Source organism: Hipposideros armiger, unplaced genomic scaffold (genome assembly GCF_001890085.2).
Source record: "Hipposideros armiger isolate ML-2016 unplaced genomic scaffold, ASM189008v1 scaffold_53, whole genome shotgun sequence".
Lineage (NCBI taxonomy): Eukaryota > Metazoa > Chordata > Mammalia > Chiroptera > Hipposideridae > Hipposideros > Hipposideros armiger.
Window position 1 is genome coordinate 116,304 of NW_017731403.1, and position 23,188 is coordinate 139,491.

Genomic DNA, 23,188 nt, shown 5'->3' on the forward strand with positions numbered 1-23,188 from the left:
AAGCTAACACAAAAGATGACTTTCAAAGAAGCTGAATCCGTAGAAGTAGAATAGAATGATAGTTGCTAGGGACTAGGGGCTGGGCAAAATGGGGAGATATTGGTCAAAGTGTACATACTCCCAGCTATAAGATCTGGGAGTCAAATGCACAGCATGGTGATTATAATTAACAATACTGTATACTTGAAAGCTAACAAAGTAGATCTTATCACCACATACATAAAAAATTGATTATGTGAAAGGACAGAGCTATTAACCTTATTGTAATTATTTTGCAATATGTACATGTATCTAATCACACTGTACACGTTAATTGTACATGTTATATGTTAATAACATCTCAATAAAACTAAAACTACAACCAAACAAAAAAAATAAAGACCAGAATTGAAACAAACAAAAAAAATAAAAGTCACATAACCGAACTACACCTCAAGGAATTAGAAAAAGGATATACTAAGTTGGCAGAAAGAAGGAAGGAACAAAGAGCAGAAATAAAGGAAATGGAGACCAGGGAAACATATAAAAGATCAGTGGAACTACTAGCTGGTTTTTGAGAAGATAAAATTGACAGACCTTTAAAAGCTAGACTAAGGAAAAGTCTCAAATACATAAAAGCAGAAATGAAAGAGGAGACATTACAACTGAGAACGGAACTACAAAGGACCATAAGAAACTACTGTGAACAATTATATGCCAACAAATTGCTTACCCTAGAAGAAATGGATAAATTTCTAGAGATGTATAACTTACGAAGACTGAATCATATATGGTCTTTAATCGATGTTCAGTTAATTTTTGCATATTGTGGAAGGCAAAGGTCCAGCTTCATTCTTTTACATGTGAATATCCAGTTTTCCCAGTACAATTTGTTGAAGACACTGCTTTCCCCATTGTATAGTCTTGTCATTGTTGTTGAAAATCATTTGGCCATATTCATGAGGGTTTATTTCTAGGCTCTTTATTCTGTTCCATTGGTATTCTATACCTTATGCCAACACTGCACTGTTTTGATTACTGTTGCTTTGTAGTATATTTTGAAATCAGGAAGTGTAATTCCTCCAGTTTTGTTCTTTTTAAAGATTTTTTTTTGGGCTATTCAGAGTCCCTTGAGATTCCATATGAATTTTAGGATGCTGTTTTCCATTTCTGCAAAAAATGCCAGTGGGATTTTTATAGGGATTGCATTGAATATATAGATTACTGTGGATAATACGGACATTTTAAAAGTACTAAGGCTTCCAATTCACAAATGGACTTATCTTTCCATTTATTTGTATCTTTGATTTCTTTTAGCTGTGATTTGTAGTTTTCAGTGTGCACGTTTTCCACCTCTGTTAAGTTTATTCCTGAGTACTTTATTCTTTTTGATGCTATTGTAAATGCAGTTTTCTTAATTTTGTTTTTGGATTGTTTGTTGTTAGTGTATAGAAACAAAACTGATTTTTGTGTATTGATTTTGTATTGTGCAACTTTGCTGAAATCACTTCAAGTTTTTTTGTGGATGTGATATCTTTATGGTTTTCTATATATGAGCATGTCATCTGTAAACAGATGTAATTTTTTACTACTTCCTTCCCTATATGGATTCCTTTTCTTTCTTTTTTTTTTTTTTTTGCCTAATTGCTCTAGCTAGGACTACCAGCAGTATGTTGAAAAAAAGTGATGATAGTGGGCATTCTTGCCTTATTATTCGTAGTTTTAGAGGAAAAGCTTTCAGTTTTTCATTGTTGAGTATGATGTTAGCTGTGGACGATTCATGTGGCTTCTAATATGTTGAAGTACTTTTCTTCTGTTTCTAGTTTATTGAGTGTTTTTATTGTGAAAGGGTGTTTAATTTTGTCAGTGCTTTTTCTGCATCTGTTTTTTCCTCTTTATTCTCTTAAAGTGGTGTATTACATTGATTAATTTTCATATGTTGAACTATCCTTGCATTATACTTCTTGATCATGGTACATAAAGTCTTTTTAATGTGCCATTGAATTTGGTTTGTTAGTATTTTGTTGAGGATTTTTGCATCAATATTCATCAGGGATATTGGTCTATAGCAGCGGTTCTCAACCTGTGGGTCGCGACCTTTTTGGGGGTCGAATGACCCTTTCACAGGGGTTGCCTAAGACCATCGGAAAACAAAAAGATATTTACATTATGATTCATAACAGTAGCAAAATTAAAGTTATAGAGTAGCAACGAAAATAATTTTATGTTTGGGGTCACCACAACATGAGGAACTGTATTAAGGGGTCACAGCATTAGGAAGGTTGAGAACCGCTGGTCTATAGTTTTCTCATTGTGTCTTTTTCTGGTTTTAGAGTCAGGGTAATGTTCACCTCATAGAATGGGTTTGAATTCTTTGGAAGAGTTTAAGGAGGATTGGTGTTAATTCTTTATTAAATGCTTTGGAGAATTTTCCTGTGAAGCCATCTGGTTCCAGATTTTTCTTGGTTGGGATCTGCTTATATTTATTTCTTTTTTTTAAATAGCAAATTGTTTTTGTTTGTTGTTTGTTTTTTATTGGGAACAGTGTATTTTTCCAGGACCCATCAGCTCTAAGTCAAGTAGTTGTTTCAATCTAGTTGTGGATGGCGTGGGGATCGAACCAGCAACCTTGTTGTTATGAGCACTGCGCTCTAACCAACTGAGCCAACTGGCTGCCCCTGCTTATATTTCTTGATTAATTAACTTCAAGGTATTCTCTTGACTCCTTGCTAAGGAAGATAGGAGGATTTAGCTAACTTATGCTGTCCTTAATCTCCAGTCTTCTCCTTTCATTCCAAAGTTCAAAACTTTTATTTTCTTTTATTAGTACCTTGACAACTGTAAATAAAATATTTAAACTTCTTTGAGATTATATTTTAAACCCTGCTATGTAAGATAAGGATAGGACCTGTATTCATTTCTCCATCTTGTCTCTTCTATTCCTTCACTTTGATTCCTACCTTTTCTTTTGTATTTGACCGGGTTGATAACATTTATGTTCTGTTTTGTAATGAGAATTAAGACGTTCAGGCTTGTCAGTAGGTTGATTTTAAAAGTTGAACACAATAAACTACAGTTAATTACTGAGCTAGGGTTGTTTTTCCTACTCTTTCCAAAGTCATGATGCTAATGGAACTCAAAAAATAAAATATTTGATATCAATGTAAGATTGGTTATCTTTGTAGTTCATAAGTTGTTCAAAATCATGCCACTGGTTTGGTTTATATTCTAACTTTATATTCTGATTAGTTTGCCTAATATTGTTCACTCCGAACCCCCCGCAAATCTGTAATTGCCTTTTTTCTTTGATACAGAAAAATGTGTCTTCACCATATCCTCAGATGTTTCCTGCTTGAATCATGGTAGCTGTTTGTTAAACGGACTCCCTTGTTTTCCCTCTTAGAGCCCTTCTCCTTCCTCCCTCAGCCTTGATGGGTTGGAAGCCTGCTGTATAGTTGTCATTCTGAGATACTCCTTCACTGTAATTCTGTGTTACAGTGACTGTTTCTTAGATCCAACTTCTTTCTCTCTTATTGCATTTTCCTTTTTTTGCTGGAATGTATTCTAAATTAAGTATACAGGGTACTTAAGATGAAAATGTTTTGCATATCTGAAAATGACTTTGGCCTGGTTCCTAATGGCTTGATAGCTTGCCTGGTGTAGAAATTTAGATGCAAATTAAACTTCCCTGAAAACTTGAGGGTTTTGGCTCTGTTCAGTTTGATCAAGATGGTAAGAAGTCTTATGCTACTCTTGAGTATTGGTACTTTGTAAATGACTCTTTCCCTCTCTCTTTGTAATCTTTAATCTCTTATCTTTATCCTTGGAGCTCTGGAATTTTATAGTTATATGTGTAGTTATACTTTGTTTTTGTCAATCTATCTGGACTCTGGAGTTGATAGGCTTTTTCAGTTGAAATGTGTTTTTCTTCAGGTATGGGAAATGTTCATTTATTATTTATTTGATATTCTTTCTTTTTTTTCTTTTTTAATGTTCTCCCATTTTGGAATGCTCACCAGTAGAATGTTTACTTTCTGGATTGATTCCTTATGTCTTTTATCTCTTCTTTTGTGTTTCCTGTGTTTGCCTTTTCTGTATTCTGACAGGTTCCTTTAACTGCCGTATTTTGCTGTGTATAATGTGCACTTTTTTGCCCAAATTTGTGAGGGAAAAATAAGGATGCACATTACACATGAGTAGTACTAATGCTGTATTTATATAAATGTTTTTAATTATTTTACTTATGCTTATGAGTTAAAAGTGTAACTGTAGAAATCAATAACGATATCCATATGCAAAATAATACCTTGGAATAATGTCATTCGTTTTGTTGAATTTAAGACGAATTTGCAACAATGAAGAGTTCTTGGCCTTCTATGATGTGTAAATATTGTAAATTTGTTAGCGGTACATAAAATTTCTTGTACCTTGTATCTGTGCATGTGTCTTGTAATTATTTGTTACATAAATTTTTTTGTCCCATAATATGTTAAAAACCAAATGCTAAAATTCCTTTATAATACAAAAAAACAAGTACCTAAATGTAAACAACAATTTGAATTAAAGAATTAAAATGAAAGATTTTTTTTTCCTGAAAGATTGGGCCAAAAACATGGAAGCGCATTATACACGGCCAAATACAGTGTATGTTCCCGCCTTTCTCTGAATGTCTGTAATGAGGACAATTACTTTTATGGGTAAATGAGTTCATATTTATAAAGCATTTATAACAGATCTTGGTGCAGTGAAATCTGTATTGTTTGTTAAATGTACAGCATTCCATTTTTGTTGTGTTGAATGCAATTTCTTCAGGAGTGTCTTGAGGATATTTTGTTTTTTTGAGTTTTCTTCTGTAACCTGAGTAATCTATGATTCTTCTGGGGTTAGTTGATCTACTTATTTATTTTGGGTTTTTTTCTAGCTGCTCTTTTTTCTTTGAAGGTTTGGGGAATTCTTATTTTTGGTTCATGTTTATTGCTAAAGGGTTATCTTGATTATTTTAAGTAGCTGCAGTGTGTTTCCATTCTTGTTGTATAGGTGGATTTGTTTTCTAATTGCCACATCTGATTGAAAAAGCTGGTAATTCTTCGTGCATACAACATGTGATCAAAACATACAGTGAATATTTAAATAAATAAAAATTTATTACAGTAAAACACAGCTTGCCATTAATCCTCCTTAAAATACTCCCCCTTGCTTTGAACAATCTTATCCCATATTTCTTGTCACTTTCTGAAGCAGTTCTGGAAGTCCGCTTTTGTGAGTGACTCTAGTTGCACTGTTGTGGCTGCCTCGATCTCCTGAATCATTTTGACATTGGGGAAGAGCCAGAAGTCTCATGGTGCCAGATCTGGTGAATAAGGTGAATGAGGACACACCGTAATGTTTTTATTTGACAGAAATTGCCGTACCAGAAGCGATGTGTGACACGGAGCCTTTCTGTTGTGATCACAAAATACGGTGAATGCTGCGGCCGAGTGCCATCCAATAGAAAGGCAGGGCTCTTTAATACGGGAAGCTGCACCTCGAACCTTAGTAACTGTGTGTGACAAGTTTCAACTTGTTTGGTGCAGTCAGTCCGGTGTGAGCTATGATTGAGGGAAGATGTGTTTTAAAGTGTGCCGTAAAACATCCTTCATCATGACAACACTCTGTGTGTCACACATTGCTTCTGGTGAATGGAACCTGTTGTTAGTCTGAGGAGCTTTTTAATTGTCATATTGACATGGGCTATATGGATACTAACATCCATGTTAGAAGAGATGGTTTCTTCCTGAGCAGTTCGTTAGATTTCTTTTTTTAGAAAAGAGTATTGCAGTTTGAGACCTAGGGGTGATACTGGGCCTTGTACTGGGCCTTGCTTGGCCAGGGAAAGGGTGCAGAGAAGGGCCAGGTGAAGCTTTTTTCTAAGTCGCCTGTTTTCAGCCTCTTTACGTGATAGCGCTGAGCCTAGAGCCTCACGATAACTGACTAGTCCCTCTACTGTGGTCCCTCCCTTTATATGCGTTAATATCAGACTTTGCTTTCCTTAGTTCTGTTTAACCTGTTAATACATTTGGATCTGCTTTCTGTTCTCCAGAATGTACTGTCATTTCATCTCTTTGTAACTTCCTTCTACATTTTCATTTTTTGTAGATTTATTCTTTTTGTACTCCCGTGCTGTCTTACCAGTAGGCTTTCCAAAGGGAAGAGAGGCAAACACAGGTGTTTGTCATCATCTTTCCCTTTTCAGGTTTCTTTTTTTTTTAAAGAATGAAAGAAATTGTCATTTCACCCCTAAAAACTTATGTATGTTTCTTTAAAAAGAAGGCATATTTTCTTACATAACCTCAATATCATTACCCCATCTAACCAAATTAATGGTAATTTCTTAATATCATATAATGCCTTTATATTGTTGGTTTGTTGGAATCAGCATTCAAATGAGGTGCATACATCCCAGTTGATTAGTTGAGTACTATTTTTTTTCGGAGTGCAGTTTATTAGGAATAGGAGTGACATCTGTTTGTAGTTCACCTTGATAGAAAATGTTTGAACAAACGGTGTGTTATAGTTCCACCCTAATTTCTTAAGAAAGCAAAATCATCCTGAAAATAACATATGCTTGTATTTTCGTGGAGTATTTAAAACATATAAAACAGTAATTAGAATAGAATAATGAAATTCCATCTACCCATCACCCAGCTTGAAAAACTATTCACTCAGTACGTGTCTTGTTTCATCTATACTCTTACCCACTTACACACTCCCCTAATATTATTTTGAAGCATATTCCACATATTCATCTGTAAACATGCCTTATTTTTAAAACTAAAGGCTCCTAGTCTTTTTTAAATTTAGAACAAGTGACAAGCCCCCACAGCCTTTTCCATTTTTCACCTCCATGCTGAAGAAACTGGGTCAGTTCTGTAGAATGTTTCACATCCTGGATTTCTCTGATTGCTTCCTCCTGATGTAATTTTACTTAATTTCTTTCCTGTGTTAATGTAAACTGGAAGTTTGATCTAAAGCAGTAAGTATTTTGCAACCTTTTTTTCCCCTTCCCATTATTGCTCCCTTAAAGGGCCTTTTTAGACATTTTTTTTCCTTTATTGTCTGCCCCTTGGGACCCAGGGACAGATACAGCATTATAGTTTGCAGGGCGAGAAACAGGTTTAATTTCTTATTTAAGATTTTTTTCATTCCTTGGATGTGGCGTTGCTACTGTTAAGAGTATGATCTAAAGGTTTCATAGATTCCAGTTTGACTCTTTTTAAACAAGCACATTTTATAAATATCTTTTACATATTTCATTATGTCAGGAGGTATATAATATCTACTCACTTTTGGAGATGCTGAGATTGATTAGTGCATTCAATTGATGACAGTATGACCCATTGTGAAATTCACTATCACTTTTTCTCCTAATGGTTTTAAAATCCATTGATGATTGTTGCCCATCTATTTGTGTTATTTCTTTTGTTCTTATTAGCTGAAATTCTTGAAGCACTAGCCATCACCAATTAGGTCTCTCTGGCCAACTTGAAATACAGTTTGACAGGACATGCAAGAAAAATGATTTATTCATTCCCCTTACCAGTTTTTGTTTAACCTTAGTATTCAGTCCATTGGATTTAATGTTAGACTTTAAATTTTTTTTGAGTATTTCTATTTGTGAGGACTAGTATTTCATGATTGTCCTTTCTTTGAGGTCTTCTAAAGAAGAAAGGCAAAATGTACTTTTAAAAAATTGAATAAAATTCGTTCTGAGTTAATTATATTCGTTTACCTTTCAACACTGTTCTATTTCATCATGACTCATCAATTATTTCCATCTGTCCTAAAAAGATAATATGAAAATATTAATAGAAGAATGATGGGATCATGTAGAAGCTTGATAGAATATGGAAAAAATCATCACTATTGCATCATTTTTTCAGTTTTTACGTTTTTTGTGTGTTGCCCAAGTTATTACGTTATCTTTCAAGAAGTTATAAAAGAAGCCTGGAGATACTGTCTTTGTAGGCTGCTTTTAGTTTTCATTGAACACAGTTGAGAATTCAGAAATTTTCATTTCTGCTCATAATGGCAAAGAGAAGAAAAATGACAGCGGAAGATGTTTCACATCTCTGACAAATCAGCCGATGACTGCAAAGAGAATAATAGCAGCACTGCAGGCACTAGACTAGCACTATCCAATACAAATATAATGTGAACATTATATAAACATATAGAATTTAAAATTTGCTTTAAAAAATAAGCAAAGAAAATGGTGTTATTAAGGAAAACAGAAAATGTTTAGAATTCTTTTTAGGAATTAACACCCTGGGAAACAAACTGCTGGATCTCCTCTTTCTTTGCTCCTTTCAGATAAATTCTCTCCCTCTTCTCCCTGCATTCACCCCCAGATAGGCTGTTTTCTCGACTGTGTGTAGCTTGGTAACATACTGCCTTGTGTTTGCTTTGTCTCCTTATATGCCTTATTTCACTTTCACTTCTTCACTTCTTGGAATTGAACCCTTCCTTCCCAAAGTGTCAGCTTGTCTCTTTGCCTCAGGCTGTTTTCTTTCCTTTTTTTTTGAGCTGAAACAGTGGCTTCCAAACTTCTTGGACCACACTTGTAGTAAGAAATATACTTTATGTTGTGACCCAGTGCACATGTACCCATTTATCAACACATATCTGAAACAGCAGTTTCAGGAAATACCCTTACCATCTGTGGGTGTCCTGTATTCTGACTTTTGTTTCTTATCCTGTTTTATTTTTTAAATACTCATTATATCCCACCATATTGCTGGATCAAAGGGTAAAAGCATTTGTAGTTTTGTTAGGTTATTGATATATTGTTTTCCATAAACTTGTACCAGTTTATATTCCCACCAGTACTGTAGGAGAGTAATGTCTCAGCTGATATCTTAAGTGCTTTGAAAATTCTACCCCTAGAGTATGTGACTGACTCATCAGTGTGTTCAGACTTGAGCAACACTTGTCCTGCCTGGGGATAGAGTATCTGGTGATTTAACTTCTTTTTCAGTTGTAGTAGGAGAGGGAGAAAGAAGCCTGTACGTTAATTTGGACATTTTTTTAAGATTCTATCCTGTTTTGATTATCTCTTTGAATAGCTTTTTTTGTGGTTTCTCTTGGTGTTATATTTTGTATATATAACTTAATGCAGTCTGTTGGTTAAGTCCGTTTACCCCTCCTCCATTTCTAATATAATTGCCTTTTATATTTCCTCTGCGTTCATTGAGAACCATATCACAGTGTCATAATTTGTGCTTAAACCATCAAAAAATAATATAAAACACTTAAAAGGAGAAGGAAAGACTGTTGTATTTACCCACATTCTTATTCTTTCCATTCTTCCTTATGTTCCAGTATCCCTTTTTTCATCATTTCCTTTTTGTTTGAAGAACTTCCCATAGCCGTTCTTTTAGTATAGGTCTCCTGGTGACAGATTCTTTTAGTTTTCCTTCCTTTGTGGAAATTTTAATTTTCCTGTTTCCTAAAGAATGTTTTATCTGGATGTGAGATTCTGGGCAGTTCTTTTCTTTCAGCAATTAAATGCTTCTGGACATCCAAAATACGAATATGAGTTGAAATTAAAAATTTTTATTAATCATGAATAATGGCCTAAGTGTTAAAGAAAAAAATTTCTTCTAAATTATAATTACTATTACAACATAAATATATTATTAATTTTGTTTATTATAAACAATTACTAAACATAAATGAATCTCTTCAGAGGGAACTGCTTCTTTCATGGAATTTATATATTCATGGTTGAATATTATGTTAGAATAAGACTGGTCTCAGTGGAAATAAATAATAAAAAGAAAAATATTGGGCTGCTAGTATGAAGATTACAAAAGATTTAGTGATAATTTTGTTAAATATATCATTTACAGTAGAATTTGCGATATATTTCTACAAAATTAATCTATAACTAATAAATCCATTTAGGAATGAAAAACTGAGCAGAGAAATACTTGTCTAGGTAGAAAAAATATGGATTTACTGTGTCCAGTATGCTTTTGGCAAAAGTTTATAAAAATCTTTCTTAATAAATGCCCAAGAAAATATAAAAACTAAATTAACTTAGATGTATGTTACTTTTACTTGAAAATATGACATGGATTTGAAAGAAGTAAGGGCTCTATTCCCAGCTCCTTGAAATCATACAAAATATCTTTAAGACACAGACACAGGTGATTGATAAAATGTACTCATTTCTCTGATAATGGTAAAATTACAGATCTTGAATTGTAATTCAAGATGCTTCCCAGATCTTGAATTCTAAATAGTGCTAGGTGAATTATGTAAAGTGTCTGACCATAAGCTTTTTACCTGGGTAAATTAGGTTATAACTGTCATCAGTATTTATTATCACTGTTTTCATTGCATTTTCTCTCAGGTGAACTTCTTAATCAGAAGTTTTGTTGCTGTTGTTGTTTTATTGGGGCAGGGGAACAGCCAAGTTGTTGTCCTTCAATCTTAGTTGTGGAGGGCCCAGCAAGCTCATCTACAAGTCCAGTTGTGCTGCTGAGCCTAACGTGCTGTGTTCAGTTAGTTGCGGGTGGGTGTAGACACCATCCCATGCAGGAGTCGAACCAGCAGCCTCGTTATTCAGAGCACATGCTCTATCTCCTGAGCCACCCAGGAGACAGCTCAACTCAAGGTGCAGAGTTCAGTCTTTAGTTGCAGGTGGGCGTAGCCCACCATCTGGAACAGGCAACCTTGTTGTTAGGAGCATGTGCTCTCACCAGCTGAGCCATCCTGCCACCTGTTGGCAGCTCAGTGGCAGCTCAGCTTGGGCACAGCTCACTGGCCTATGTGGGAATTGAACTGGCTACCCTGTTGCTCAGAGCTCGCACTCTTTATTTTTTTTATTTTTTTTTTCAAGGTTTAGTGAGGTTTATTGATTGTTTTTTTAAATTTTTCAATTATAGTTGACATTTAATATTATATTTGTTTCAGGTGTACAGTATAGTGGTTAGATATTTATGTAATTTACAAAATGACCGCCCTCCCCCCATAAATCTAGTACCCATCTGGCACCATACATAGTTATTACAATACTATTGACTAGATTCCCTATACTGTACTTTACACCCTGGTAACTATTTTATAACTACCAATTTGTACTTAATCCCTTCACCTTTCTCACCCAGCCTCCCAAACCCTCTCTCCTCTAGCAACCATCAGTTTGTTCTCTGTATCTATGAGACTGTTTCTGTTTTGTTTGTTCATTTATGTTGTTGTTTAGATTCCAAGAGCTCACACTCTTGAGCAAGCTCTTAACCAACTGAGCCACTCGGCTAGCCAATTAGAAGTTTTTATTATTCTTACCTTCTATAGTTTTAACAGCCCTTAGAGGCCAAATATCTTTTTTTAAATGTCAGGTATTGTACTTAGCAGAAGTGTATGGGACAGAGAAAGACAAGACCAGCTTAGCTAGATGGTACCTACATTAAAGGATACCCCCTCCCCCCATTTCAGTATTTCAAATGATTTCTTTGGTGTTCTGGATGTTTCTGCATCTCAGAGAAATGCATTGTAGTGAGACCCCTTGTGAACTGGAAGGAGGAGGATTATAAAGTAGAGTATAGAAAAGGAGAAACCAGCAGGATGCTCTGACCTTGATATTCTAGTAACTAGTTGGCAGTTATGGAAATTAAGGATCTGGAAATTGATTCCCTTAAAACCACCTGCTCTCCAGTGTGAAAACTGCTGGATTAAGGTTTAACCGTTCATCATTAGATTATAGTTTTGAATCTTCTGCTGAGTAACATTCATCTGCTTTTTATGTTCACCTTAAGGTCCTTCATTATAGTGCATTGATTACTGCTATTTCTCTGTGCTCTCTTTTTTATTTTTCCGTTTTTCCTGAATATGTTCCTCAGTAGAGCAGTTTTTTATTCTTCCCCTTCTTCCTCTCTTAACGTGTATTTTTTAAATTTTTATTCACAGTCCATTCCCTTCAGGTTTTGTTTTTTTTCTGTTGCATTAGATTTTGTCTGTTGGTTCGTAATTCATTCATAAAACAGGATATGTTGCACAAATATAATTGCCACAGGGTATTAATCTTCATTGTATTTCAATGACTAAAACTCCATTAGGGCAGGAATGTGGTATGTTTTCATCATTGGCTATGTAGTACCTGTCATAGTGAGTGAATGAACGAGCAAGACCAGAATTTCTTCAACTCTTTTCCTTAATAGAACTGCTAGTTAAAAAAGAAATAACCAAATTAATAAGTTGTAAAGTATCTTAGCTTTGTTAATTACTGTATTTCCCCATGTATAAGAAGCACCCTTTTCTGAAAAATTTGCGGTCTAAAAACTGGGTGCATGTTATACAGTGGTTGTATGAGTGTAAAAACAAGCGTGAAAAACGGGACATGCAAGTAAAAAAAAGCTACAACCACTGTATAAGACACACCTAGTTTCTAGACCCCAAATTTTTTGAAAAAGGGTGCGTCTTATACATGGGGAAATACGGTAATAGTTAAAATAGTACTTTTCTTTAAAATGCTTTTAATATTGTGGTAAGAAATGGTAACATTCTGATAATTTTTATTTTAATTGTTAACAAAAACTAATGGCCATGATTGGACTGTTTCATAAAACCATACTGGAAATACAGGGTAATAAAAGCACCTGCCTCAGGGATGTTTTGAAATGAATTAGTTCATACGTGTAAAGCACTTAGAACATGGCTTTGCATATAGTAAAGTGCTTGATAAGTAATAATTAGTAATTGAGAATGGTGCTGTGATTGACTTCTTTTCCATCATTCTGCAGGAACTCTGATGGTCAGTTGATCATTCATTCATAGGGAGGCTGGCTCTTGGCCCAGGGCAGTCTTTCCACAGGCCCTTACAAAAATCCCTTCCTCCACAAGAACTTACCCTCAGCTTCCTTTTGAAGGGTCCCCTCTCAGATCCTTGAGGGTAGGGAGCTAGGAAGAGCTTCAGAATGGCTAGTATATTGTAGTCAAGTAGTACAGGCTTAAAATGGGCTCTTTTTCAGCCCCATATGACTTCCTCAGGGCAAATTGCTTTACCTCTAATGTTCCTCCCTCACCCATCTCATCTCAGAGATGCCGCCTTTCATCCCTTTTCTCACTCTGAGCAACCACACTGGACTTCTGTTACTTCCATACAGATGCCATATTCTCTGCTACCTTTGGCCTTTTGAACATGCTGTTCCCTTGGGATGAAACGTTTCTTTCCCCTCTCCCCTTATTTTATTTGGCCAGATCCTACTCGTGCATGTATTAAATTCCCCTCCCTATTAAATTCCTCTAAAGGGGGCCTTTTCTTACCATTTTCCACCAGACTGATTTGTGTCTCTGCCATACTTTCTCTTCACACCATCATTTGTGATTCTTAAAGCCTTTCATCCCATTTGGAGTTGCCCTACAGACTGAGCTCCCAGAGGGGTTGATGGGATCTGACATGTTCATTGCATCTCCAATTCCTGGCTCAGAGTAGGGCCCAGTTAATGTTGTATACATGAATGGGAAAACAATACTGGAGGTATTGTTACTTAGAATTTGTTTAACATTATTTCCACAGCTGTCTTTGTTTTACAGAAATTTTTTTTTTTTCTGTGAAGCTGCCGAAACTTAGAAGCTGATTTTGTCACAGTGTAAGATGCCTTTGGAAAATTCTGCATTCCTCTTAGATGAATCTTTAAAACTTGGTGAGTTTCACTAGATACCTTCAGTCTTCATTTTGAGCTCAGAGGTATGCCATCTTTTTTTCTTCTAAAAAAATAATTATTGAGTATAGTGGGTTTGAGCATAGGAAAAAGTATTATAAAATATTTAGGGCATGATCTGTTACCTTCCTTGATAGTTTTAAATTATCTTTAGAATTTCATTCTTAGGAGGAATGAAAAGTTATTCATTGGTAAGATAAATGATACCCACATGTATTTTCAGCAATTCCTGAAGTTTTTCGAAGTTACTGCTCAAAAGTAAGAAATAACTTTTGTTTTTTTTCTGAGATAAAGAAAGGTTAATTTGCAAGTGACTGAAAAGTAGAATAAGAATTATTTCCTGTGAGATTTTAGGTTTAGAGATAAAGAATCAATTGATTAAGGTGAGGAGGGGCCAGTTACCTCCTACAGCTCCAGCGTACAAGTGAGTCTATCAGGGGTCTGCATGCTACCAAATCCAGCCTGCTGCTTGTTTTTTTAAGACTTGTGAACTAAGAGTAGTGTTTACATTTTCAAATGATTGGGGGAAATATATTAGAATACTTTGTGACATGTAAAAATTATATGAAATTCAGATTTCACCATCTATGAATAAAGCTTTATTGGAACACAGCCATTCTTATTTTGGACATATTGTATATGACTGTTTTCAAGCTATAGTGGGAGAGGTAAGTAGTTGCATCAGAGACCTTAGGGCCCAGAAAGCCAAAAATATTTACTATGTTACCCTTTGTAGAATAAATTAGCTGACTTCTGCTCTCCATAGTTGAAGTATTTATACAATAGATTGGATGGTAAGGTTTAAGAGATGAGTGGGAGGAATTTAGAAGGAGGCAAGAGTTGGTACCAATTCTCTCTGACGTGTACGTTTTTCTATCCTGGAAGGTATAACCCATATTCTCTGTTTTTGCTGTTTTAAAATAGAAAATAAATCAAGAGGAATCAGTTCTATTACTTCTAAAATGAATGTGTTGGGTTGTCGGAAAAGTCATGACACATTTTTGCAACGAAAAACAGAAAAAATACGTTATGACTTTTCCAACAACCCAATATATGGAAAGAAAATTAGTACAGTATTCTCAGTTTTAACCAGGTTTTAATGTTACCATAGTACCTTAAGCACTTAAAAGATTATTTATACCTTTTGTACAGTTTCTTTTTTTTCTAATGTATGGAGACTGTTATTTATTTATTGAAAGTAGTAATACATAATTTGAAAACTTGTAGTTGGTGACTGACTTAGTGGAACAAAGTTAAGCATGCTGGGGATGAAGGTGTACAGTACCTTTTGGAATCAGTGGATATGCTTGGATGATGATCTTAAGGAGCTCTTCTGCAGGCTGACACAAGCTGGTTAAGTCCTTTATTAGGAGGTAAAAGACCATGATTAGTATCTACCTTTCTTGTCCTTCTAGAACACTTAATATTAATAGTTTTGTGACTGGACACATTTCCCACTCTGAATTCTAGTTGCTTCATAATCAAAATAGGGAAAAATAATACCTAGGTACCATGCCTGTTGCTTTAACCACTGGATCCCCCTGTAGCTATCATATGCATGGCACATAGTTGGCACACAGTCAGTGTTTTTTGAGTGAAATAACAAGATCCGTTGTAGCTCTCATAATTGTTATGTCTATGCACGATCACAATAATTCCGGTTTCTTTAAAGAGTTTTCGTACCGGGATTGGGAGTTTTTGTTAACCATAGGAGAGAATTTTGTTGAAAACAGTAATTTCCTCTGGATCCATTCTTTCCAGATAGTCATCAAATCATTGGCCAGATTTGTTTAAGTTCCAAAACAAAAATATGTATACACATGACTTGTATTCATCTTTTGTTATCTTTTGGTATATATTGAGTATTACAATTTTAATACAGTTTTTTTCCTTTTTAAAAATGTGTATACATTTTTTTGGTGTCCTCTGTATATATATATTTTTTTAATCTTAAGAGACTAACTAAACCACCAATCCAAGAATTACCAATCTCAAAGAAACCTAGAAGACTCCTCACTGTAACACTTTAAAATGTATATATACTATAAAAGCCACTTTTGGATAGGAAGACATTCTAATCTACCTGAAGCTTTTCCCACTCTTCCACTGAACACCTTTTTAAAATGAAAGTTCCCTATATAGTTTGCTCACGAAGCCAACTTTTAAAATCTTATGTAAAGATAAGATTGTTTAAAAGATACTTAGCTGAGGAAAACTATTCCAGATTAAAGGAGTTGAGAGGGATATGACAGCTAAATGCAATACATGACTTTGGACTGGGTCATGTACTGGAGGTGGAAGAAAGCCCTAAAGGACTTTATTTGCTCAGTTAAAAAAGTTGGAAAATAGACATTAAATTAACATATTGTATAATTTTTAAATATTCTGAAGTTAGTAACTAATACTATTATTATTTAAGAGAATGTCTTGTTCTTAGGAAGTACACATTGAAGTACTTAGGGATAAAAGAGCATGATATGTATAACTGGTTCTTATATGGTTCAGAAAATATGTTTATGGTAAAGGAAATGATGCAAATGTTAACAGTTAAGAGTGAATCTGAATAAAGTGTATATAGGAGTTCTTCGAACTATTCTTATACTTTTCTGGAAGTTTGACATTATTTCCAAGGAGAAAGTTTAAAGAAATTCTTTAGCAGCTATCCCAAAACCTGGAAATTATGTCCAGTGTTGCTTTTAAATTATTACTTAATTCCATTAAAAATACACTTTTATTCCTTGCATTTATGTTTTCAAAGTTCTTTAACACATGCTCTGTTTACATGGCGATGCTGTTATTGAACAGTATTTTTTGTTGGGTGGTTTATGATTAGCCATGTGGTCATCAATGGAGATGCTCTGTTCTGTGATGCTTTCTGTATTTAATAAGTTTATGATTTAGTAAGTATTTTATAAAATGGGTTTAGTTGTAATGTGGAAATGAAATGAAATAGAGCTTTGCAAATGTAAAAACCGCTCTGCAAAGATAAGATCTTTATAGTAACAGTATTCTTGATTATCTCATCAATTATTTTAATCATAAGATCATAGTTAAATAACAATTAGTGTAATTTGGAATGTTAACAAATTTTAGATATAGTCTATTAAATTTTCATCTATCCTGTACTTTTCTTTAATATTACTTTAGCTCATCTCATTAAAAATTTATTATGTGTTCCCTTAGCTTCATAAATATGTTTGTAAAAGTAGATATGGTTTTATTAAATTTCTTATATTTTGAAGGAAACTCAAGAATAGAAGAATTAATCAATTATATTTACATTAAGAAAAAAATCCGTCTTAGTATTTTCTAGTTTGTGAATACGGGATAGGTCTAACTTTAAGCTAGACTATCTGTTGCCCTTATAATGTGGGAAGGATCCACATATCAAGATAATTCTTCAGTAATTGTACTGAAAATGGTTATTTCCCAACTAAGAGGCAGACTGTTGTAGAAACCTAGTTCTATTAGACTTAAATTTCACCAAGTAAAATAATCAAAAAAATTAAAAATTAAAACAGGGGACTGGTTAAAGTATTGCTAACTTTTTAAAACTTTTTATATTGAATTAAAACATGCATATTATGAAATGCATAAACCCTGAGTCCCATTTTGATGAAATTTTATGACGTCTACACTCATTAAACCAATACCAAGATCAAGACATAGAACATTTTCGTCAACCCAGGAGCCTCCTTCATGCTCCCTGACAGTCATCACACACTCCCACAGGTAACTGTTATCTCACTTCATTCGCTATTCATTAGTATTGTCTATTTTCGAACTTCTTGTGTCTGTCTTTTTTGACCATTGTCTAGTTTATGAGAGTCACCCATGTTGATTCACATAGCAAGCAATAGTTCATCCTTTTGCATTGCTTTTTAATACTTCATTTATATGTCCACAATTTATCCATTCTACTGTTGATGAACATTTGGATCATTATCAGTTTTGGGCTGTTATGAACAATGTTGCTGTGAACATTCTTGAGCATGTCTTTTGGTGTACATATGTACGCATTTCTGTTGGGTAAATATCCAAGAGTGAAATTGCTGGGTTAGGGTAATTTGGCTACTTAGCTTTAGTAGATGCTCCCGGTTTTCTAAAGTGGTTGAGTCCACCAACGGTGTATAAGTTTTCTAATTGATCTACATCCTTACCAACATTTGAAATTATTAGTGTTTTTAATATTATCTCTTCTGTATATGTAGTGAAAATTTATTGTAGTTTTAATTCATAATTTCCTGATAACTTAAAAGGTTTAAGCACATGTTTACATGCTTGTTGACCATTTGGATCCAATCCTCTTGAGAAATGCCTGTTCATGTCATTTGCCCAATTTTTTATTGGGTTGTCTGTCTTATGGATTTTTAGGAGTTCTTTATTTCTAGGATAAGTTTTTTGTTGGATTAAGTATTAAAGCTGTCTCTCCTATTTCTTAATTGTTTTAATAGTTTGTCTTCATTAAGATAATTTCTTAATTTAAAAAAAGTCCATTTTATCAAAGTATTCTTTTGTGGTTAGTGTTTTTTGTATTTTAAGAAATCTTTGCCTGTCCCAAAGCCAAGAAAATATTCTGTATTTTTTTCTATAAACTTAATTGTTTTAACTTTTACATTTAGGTTTATGCAGGAAATGTGGTAGGATTCCTTCCTGGTTCATTTTGTTTTCCATATGGAAATCCATTTGGTCAAGCATTGTTTATTGAAAAGACTATCCTTTCCCTACTGTAATGCAGTAGTGGTGCCTTTGTTGCAATTCAGGTAACTGTAATTCAGATTTATTTGTGGGTTAATTTTTGAACTCTGTTCTGTTCCATTGTTCTATTTGTTATTCTGTTTGAGTGCCATACTCTTTTCATTATTGTAGCTTTAAGTCCTCTTACTTTATTGTTTAAAATTGCCTTGTAATTCTTCTCATTCCTTTGAATGTAAGTAAAAGTTTTATACATAGCCTATCAATTTCATAAACAAACTTCCTGCTTAATATTAAGCAAGTTTAATATTTGTTAATATTATTAACTAGCTTGATATTGGATCTGTAGGTCAATTTGGATATATTGGATGTCTTTCAATATTGAGACTTTTAATACATTAGCCATGGTATATACCTTCATGCTTGTATATTTAGGATTTTAAAAATTTATCTCAAATATTTTGTTATTTTGTGTCACAGTTCTTACACACAAAATAACTTTTGTTAACTTTTAAAGGTATAATATTGTGGTTGTTTTTTTAAAAGTTCTTGTAATTTATAGATTCATACTGGAATATTTACAGATGAAAAGATATATAGATTTTGGGGTTTGCTTCTAATAATGCAAAGAAGAATGGGAAGGAATAGGGTAGGGAAGAATAGATGAAAAAAGATTGACCATGATTTGATAATTGTTGAAAATGAGTGATGGGTATATGGGATAATTATATTATTCTTTTTTTTTTACTTTTGCATGTTTGAAATTTTCCATAAAACAATAGATTTTTTTAAATGTCATGACTGCCTCAGAGACACAGAGGAAAAACTGATGATTGCTAGATGGGGCGGGGGTGGGGATGAGGGAAAAGGGGAAGGGACAAGACAATATAAATTGCTAACCACAATATTGCCTCAGGGATAGAAAAGACAGTTTGGGAAATATAATCAATAATGTTGTAAATATTTTTTAGGGGGCCAGATGGTCTCATGTCTTGTTAGGGAGACCACTTCATGGACGGTGTAGAGGCCTGACCACTGCACTGTACATCTGAAGCTGCTGTTGAATAATATTATCTGTCAACTATAATTTAATACATATATAGTCATGGGATGTGGAGTAGAGTGTGGGAATGGAGTCAATGGAATTGTAATAGATATGTATGAAATCGGGGGTGGAGGGGCAATCGATGGGGGAGAGGGGTTGTCATTTTGTGAGGGGTGAAAAGGATAAATATTGCATTGTTCTGTACACCTGAAACTAATAATAATAATAAAAATCATGACTGCAGTAGATTGAAATACACATATATAAGAATCCAAAAGTTCATAATAATACTTAAAAAAATGCTCTCATTACACAGCACAGTTCATTACTTTGAAAATCATTGGTAGATGAAAGAATCAATCATTTATTATTATTTTTCTACCCAAATTATATTCCAGAATAACCAAATAGGAAGGAAAGTTTACCTTTATAGAAGAATCACAGCTGATAAGAAACGCTGGGAGAATGATGGGGCAACTTCTAATGAAATTATGCATCTAGAGAATCATCAGTCAATGACTACTAAAGCCATTAGGTGAAAAGTCTGTTGGCAAATGAATGTAATGTAGTGGATAAGCCACAATGGAGTATAAGCCCCTATCTCTGGTGGATTAGAACTAAAAACGTCAATAGAATACCAAAAGCAACTATCTGAAGAATCTGAAAATTAATAATAGCATGCAAATTGAGAACGGAAGTTATAACTTGAAAATTAATAATCCGTATAATGGTGAGTTACCCCCCCCCCATGACCCAGCTTTGACCTAATGGTGGGCTGAATTGTGAAACTGCACAGTGGGTATAGCAGTTAGCAGAAGCTCCAAGAGAAACCCCCATTTCTAGATAGAGGACAGGGAAAGAGAATCGTTTTTTTTTCTCCCTCACACTTGCCCTGAGATCATCTCCACCTATAAAGTTGCATTGCCATGGTGGCACAAGCGCATAAAACTCTGAGAAAAAACCATTTCTCTGGTCAGAGGAGTTGGGAAAGAGGCCCTTGGAAACAGGAGCATGCTGGGGAAATCTCAGAGAGAACAGAGCTGATGTGAGAGGAGCTTCCCTAATTGTGACTATGAGCCCACAGAGATCCTACCTCACACATGAGTTACTCATGCACAGAACAGACGCAGCAAAGACTTAGAGAAATGAACTACAATATAAACCACTACTCAAATCCCAGACTTGTCCCTGAATGATGCATGCAGAAGAGAAACCCAAATAACATAGTAAAGGCTTTGAAAACTGAACTGACATTAGAATTACCACCCACAAAAGGCAAAATAGATGGAAACGCAGTCTAAGCTTAAACAAAAAAATCAAATTCTCCAGAAGATGTTAATAGAATTTAGAGTTTCATAACAATTTTCAGAATGTCTAGGATATAATCTAAAATTACTTGATATACAAAGAAACGGGAAAATCTGACCTTTTTTTTAAGGAAAAAGACAATACACAGATGCTAACCCTGAGATAATCCATATGATGGAATTATCAGAAAAAGACTTGAAAGCAACTATTATATCTGTGTTCCATGAGATAAAAGTGAACACTCTTGAAATGATGGAAAGATAGTTCTCAGAAAAATAGAACCATATAAAAGAATTAAATGGAAATTTCAGAACTGAAAAATTAGTATATGAAATACACATTTACTGAGTGGGCTCAATTACAGGCTTGAAGATAAATCAGTAAAAATCTCAAATCCTGTGTCTTCTGTGTCAAGGGTATGTCTGTTTTATAATACTTAAATTCAGGTTGTACTCTGTGAAACCTGGGCCTTCTGGGTGTGAATTTTTGTGCCATTTACACATCCTTTCTATCCGTTATTACTACTAATACTTGTGTGCTGCAAAGATGTGTCTGTGCAATTTGAGCCCATTTCCCTTGATACTCCACAGATTTAGATAGGGTTTTGGCCTGCTGTTTTCCCAGACCTTGTCATTTCAGTTATGGATCAAGCAATCAGTCAGTGAGTTAAAAAAATGTCAGCTAAGGGATAAATACACCCACATATATTTATCTTATAGCTTTGAAAGCAAATAGGGATAGAAAAGTAGAAGTGGATAGCATATACAGAGGGTGCCAAAAAAATGTATACACATTTAAGAAAGGAAAAAACTATTAAAATTGTAGTACTCAATATATACCGATAACAAAAGATGAATACAGGTCATGTGTACATTTTTTTGGCACCCCTGGTGTATAAATTAGATATTGAAAAATCTTATACTTTAAAGGAAGTAAATTTTATCTTAAATATAAATGTAGATATAGTGATTATTTTGGAGAACTTTAAAAAATGTTTGTGTTTTTATCTTTGTGGTTTCAAATCAGGTGGACCACATGCTATCCTAGCTTGTGTGAGGTATAGAGGAATAAGGTGCTTGAAATTGAGAATATGGAGAGGTGTGTGATTATTGGAATGGTGAATTCTAGAGTAACTCCAAGGGAATAAGTGGAAGATGGAACATAGGATTGTTGGAGGAGAAGAGATCAAGGAACTGACTGGCCAAGATATTGGAAGGATCATTTGTGTAGATATTAAAATCTAAAAACAGTGACAACAGAGGTGTTGGAGACAGTAACAGCCCTCAGGGAATGAGCGGGCTTGTTCTGGGGGTTTATGAATGGTTACAACAAGGAGAGGTTAAAATCTGATATTGTCTGGAGACATGAGATTCAAAGCTGGGGATTTTAGGGAAGGGAGAGAGAATAATTTAGAAATGACAATGAGGAACAAGGAACTAGGCCCTCACCACCAAGGCCTACTCATTTGAGATGTGGGAGAGAAAAATGGCCATTACAGTAAAACCTTGGATTGCGATTAACGTGGTTTGCGAGTGTTTTGCAAAATGAGAAAACATTTCTAATACATTTTAACATGGCAAATGAGTGATGTCGTGCAATATGAGTAGTTTGTTTCCGGAACAAATTATGCCCGCAAACCAAGTACATTTTAACATGGTAAATGAGCGATGTCTTGCAGTATGAGTAGTTTGTTTCCGGAACAAATTATGCTCGCAAACTAAGGTATTACTGTATTTGAAAGGACTGGAGCTAGCGCAGAAGTCCTAGAGGAGAGGGAGATTTCCATTTGTGCAAGAAAGGTGAAGAGTATGTACAGCAACACTATTGAGGAAATAGGATGTTTTGTTAATGATATACCGTGAGTTCAGTTGACACAGTTAAAGGATTTTGAAAATTGGGAAAGGAAGGGAAAACGAGTCAGTGTAGGGTTATACAGAGTAGATAGGACCAAGAATCCAGGTGATGGGGGACGACCTTTGGAGTCTTCAGCCTCTCCTGGTGACTGATGTAAAAGAAAAATAGGGCTTAATTGGTTTAGTCTTGGTGGTTTTCTAGATAGATTATTGTAAATATTGAGGGAGAGAGGGTTTGGGAAAGGCAGGTTTATCAGATAGTTAGAGTTGGACATGTATTAAATTTCTGTTGCTGCCATACAAATTACCGTAGATTTAATGGCTTAAAACAGTACACATTTATTATAGTCCAGCTCAGAAGTTCTGCATGGATCACTAGGTTAAAATCAGGATGTCAGCAGGCTGCATTCGTTTTGGAGGTTTTGGGGGAGAATCTGTTTCCTTGTGTTTCAAGTGTCTAGAGCAGCGGTTCTCAACCTGTGGGTTGCTACCCCTTTGGGGGTTGAATGACCCTTTCACAGGGGTCGCCTAAGACCGTCGGAAAACAAAAGGATATTTACATTATGATTCATAACAGTAGCAAAATTACAGTTATAGAGTAGCAA

General features: G+C 34.6%; 1 protein-coding gene across 13 annotated transcripts in view; it reads left to right on the plus strand.

Annotated features, from left to right (window-relative positions):
- The window catches only part of CLOCK (clock circadian regulator), a 120,611-nt gene that overhangs the window by 22,218 nt on the left and 75,205 nt on the right, over window positions 1-23,188 (plus strand). For 2 of the 13 annotated variants that reach the window (XM_019640849.1, XM_019640856.1), the window contains exon 1: window positions 13,578-13,708. The exons of 4 other annotated variants lie outside the window; for them this stretch is intronic. The gene's annotated coding sequence lies outside the window, so the exon portion shown is untranslated. Of the gene's footprint in view, window positions 1-13,554; window positions 13,709-17,339; window positions 17,415-18,313; window positions 18,446-20,088; window positions 20,153-23,188 lie in introns of those variants that run through there. 7 more of the 13 variants (XM_019640848.1, XM_019640847.1, XM_019640845.1 and 4 more) reach the window with 7 other exon arrangements.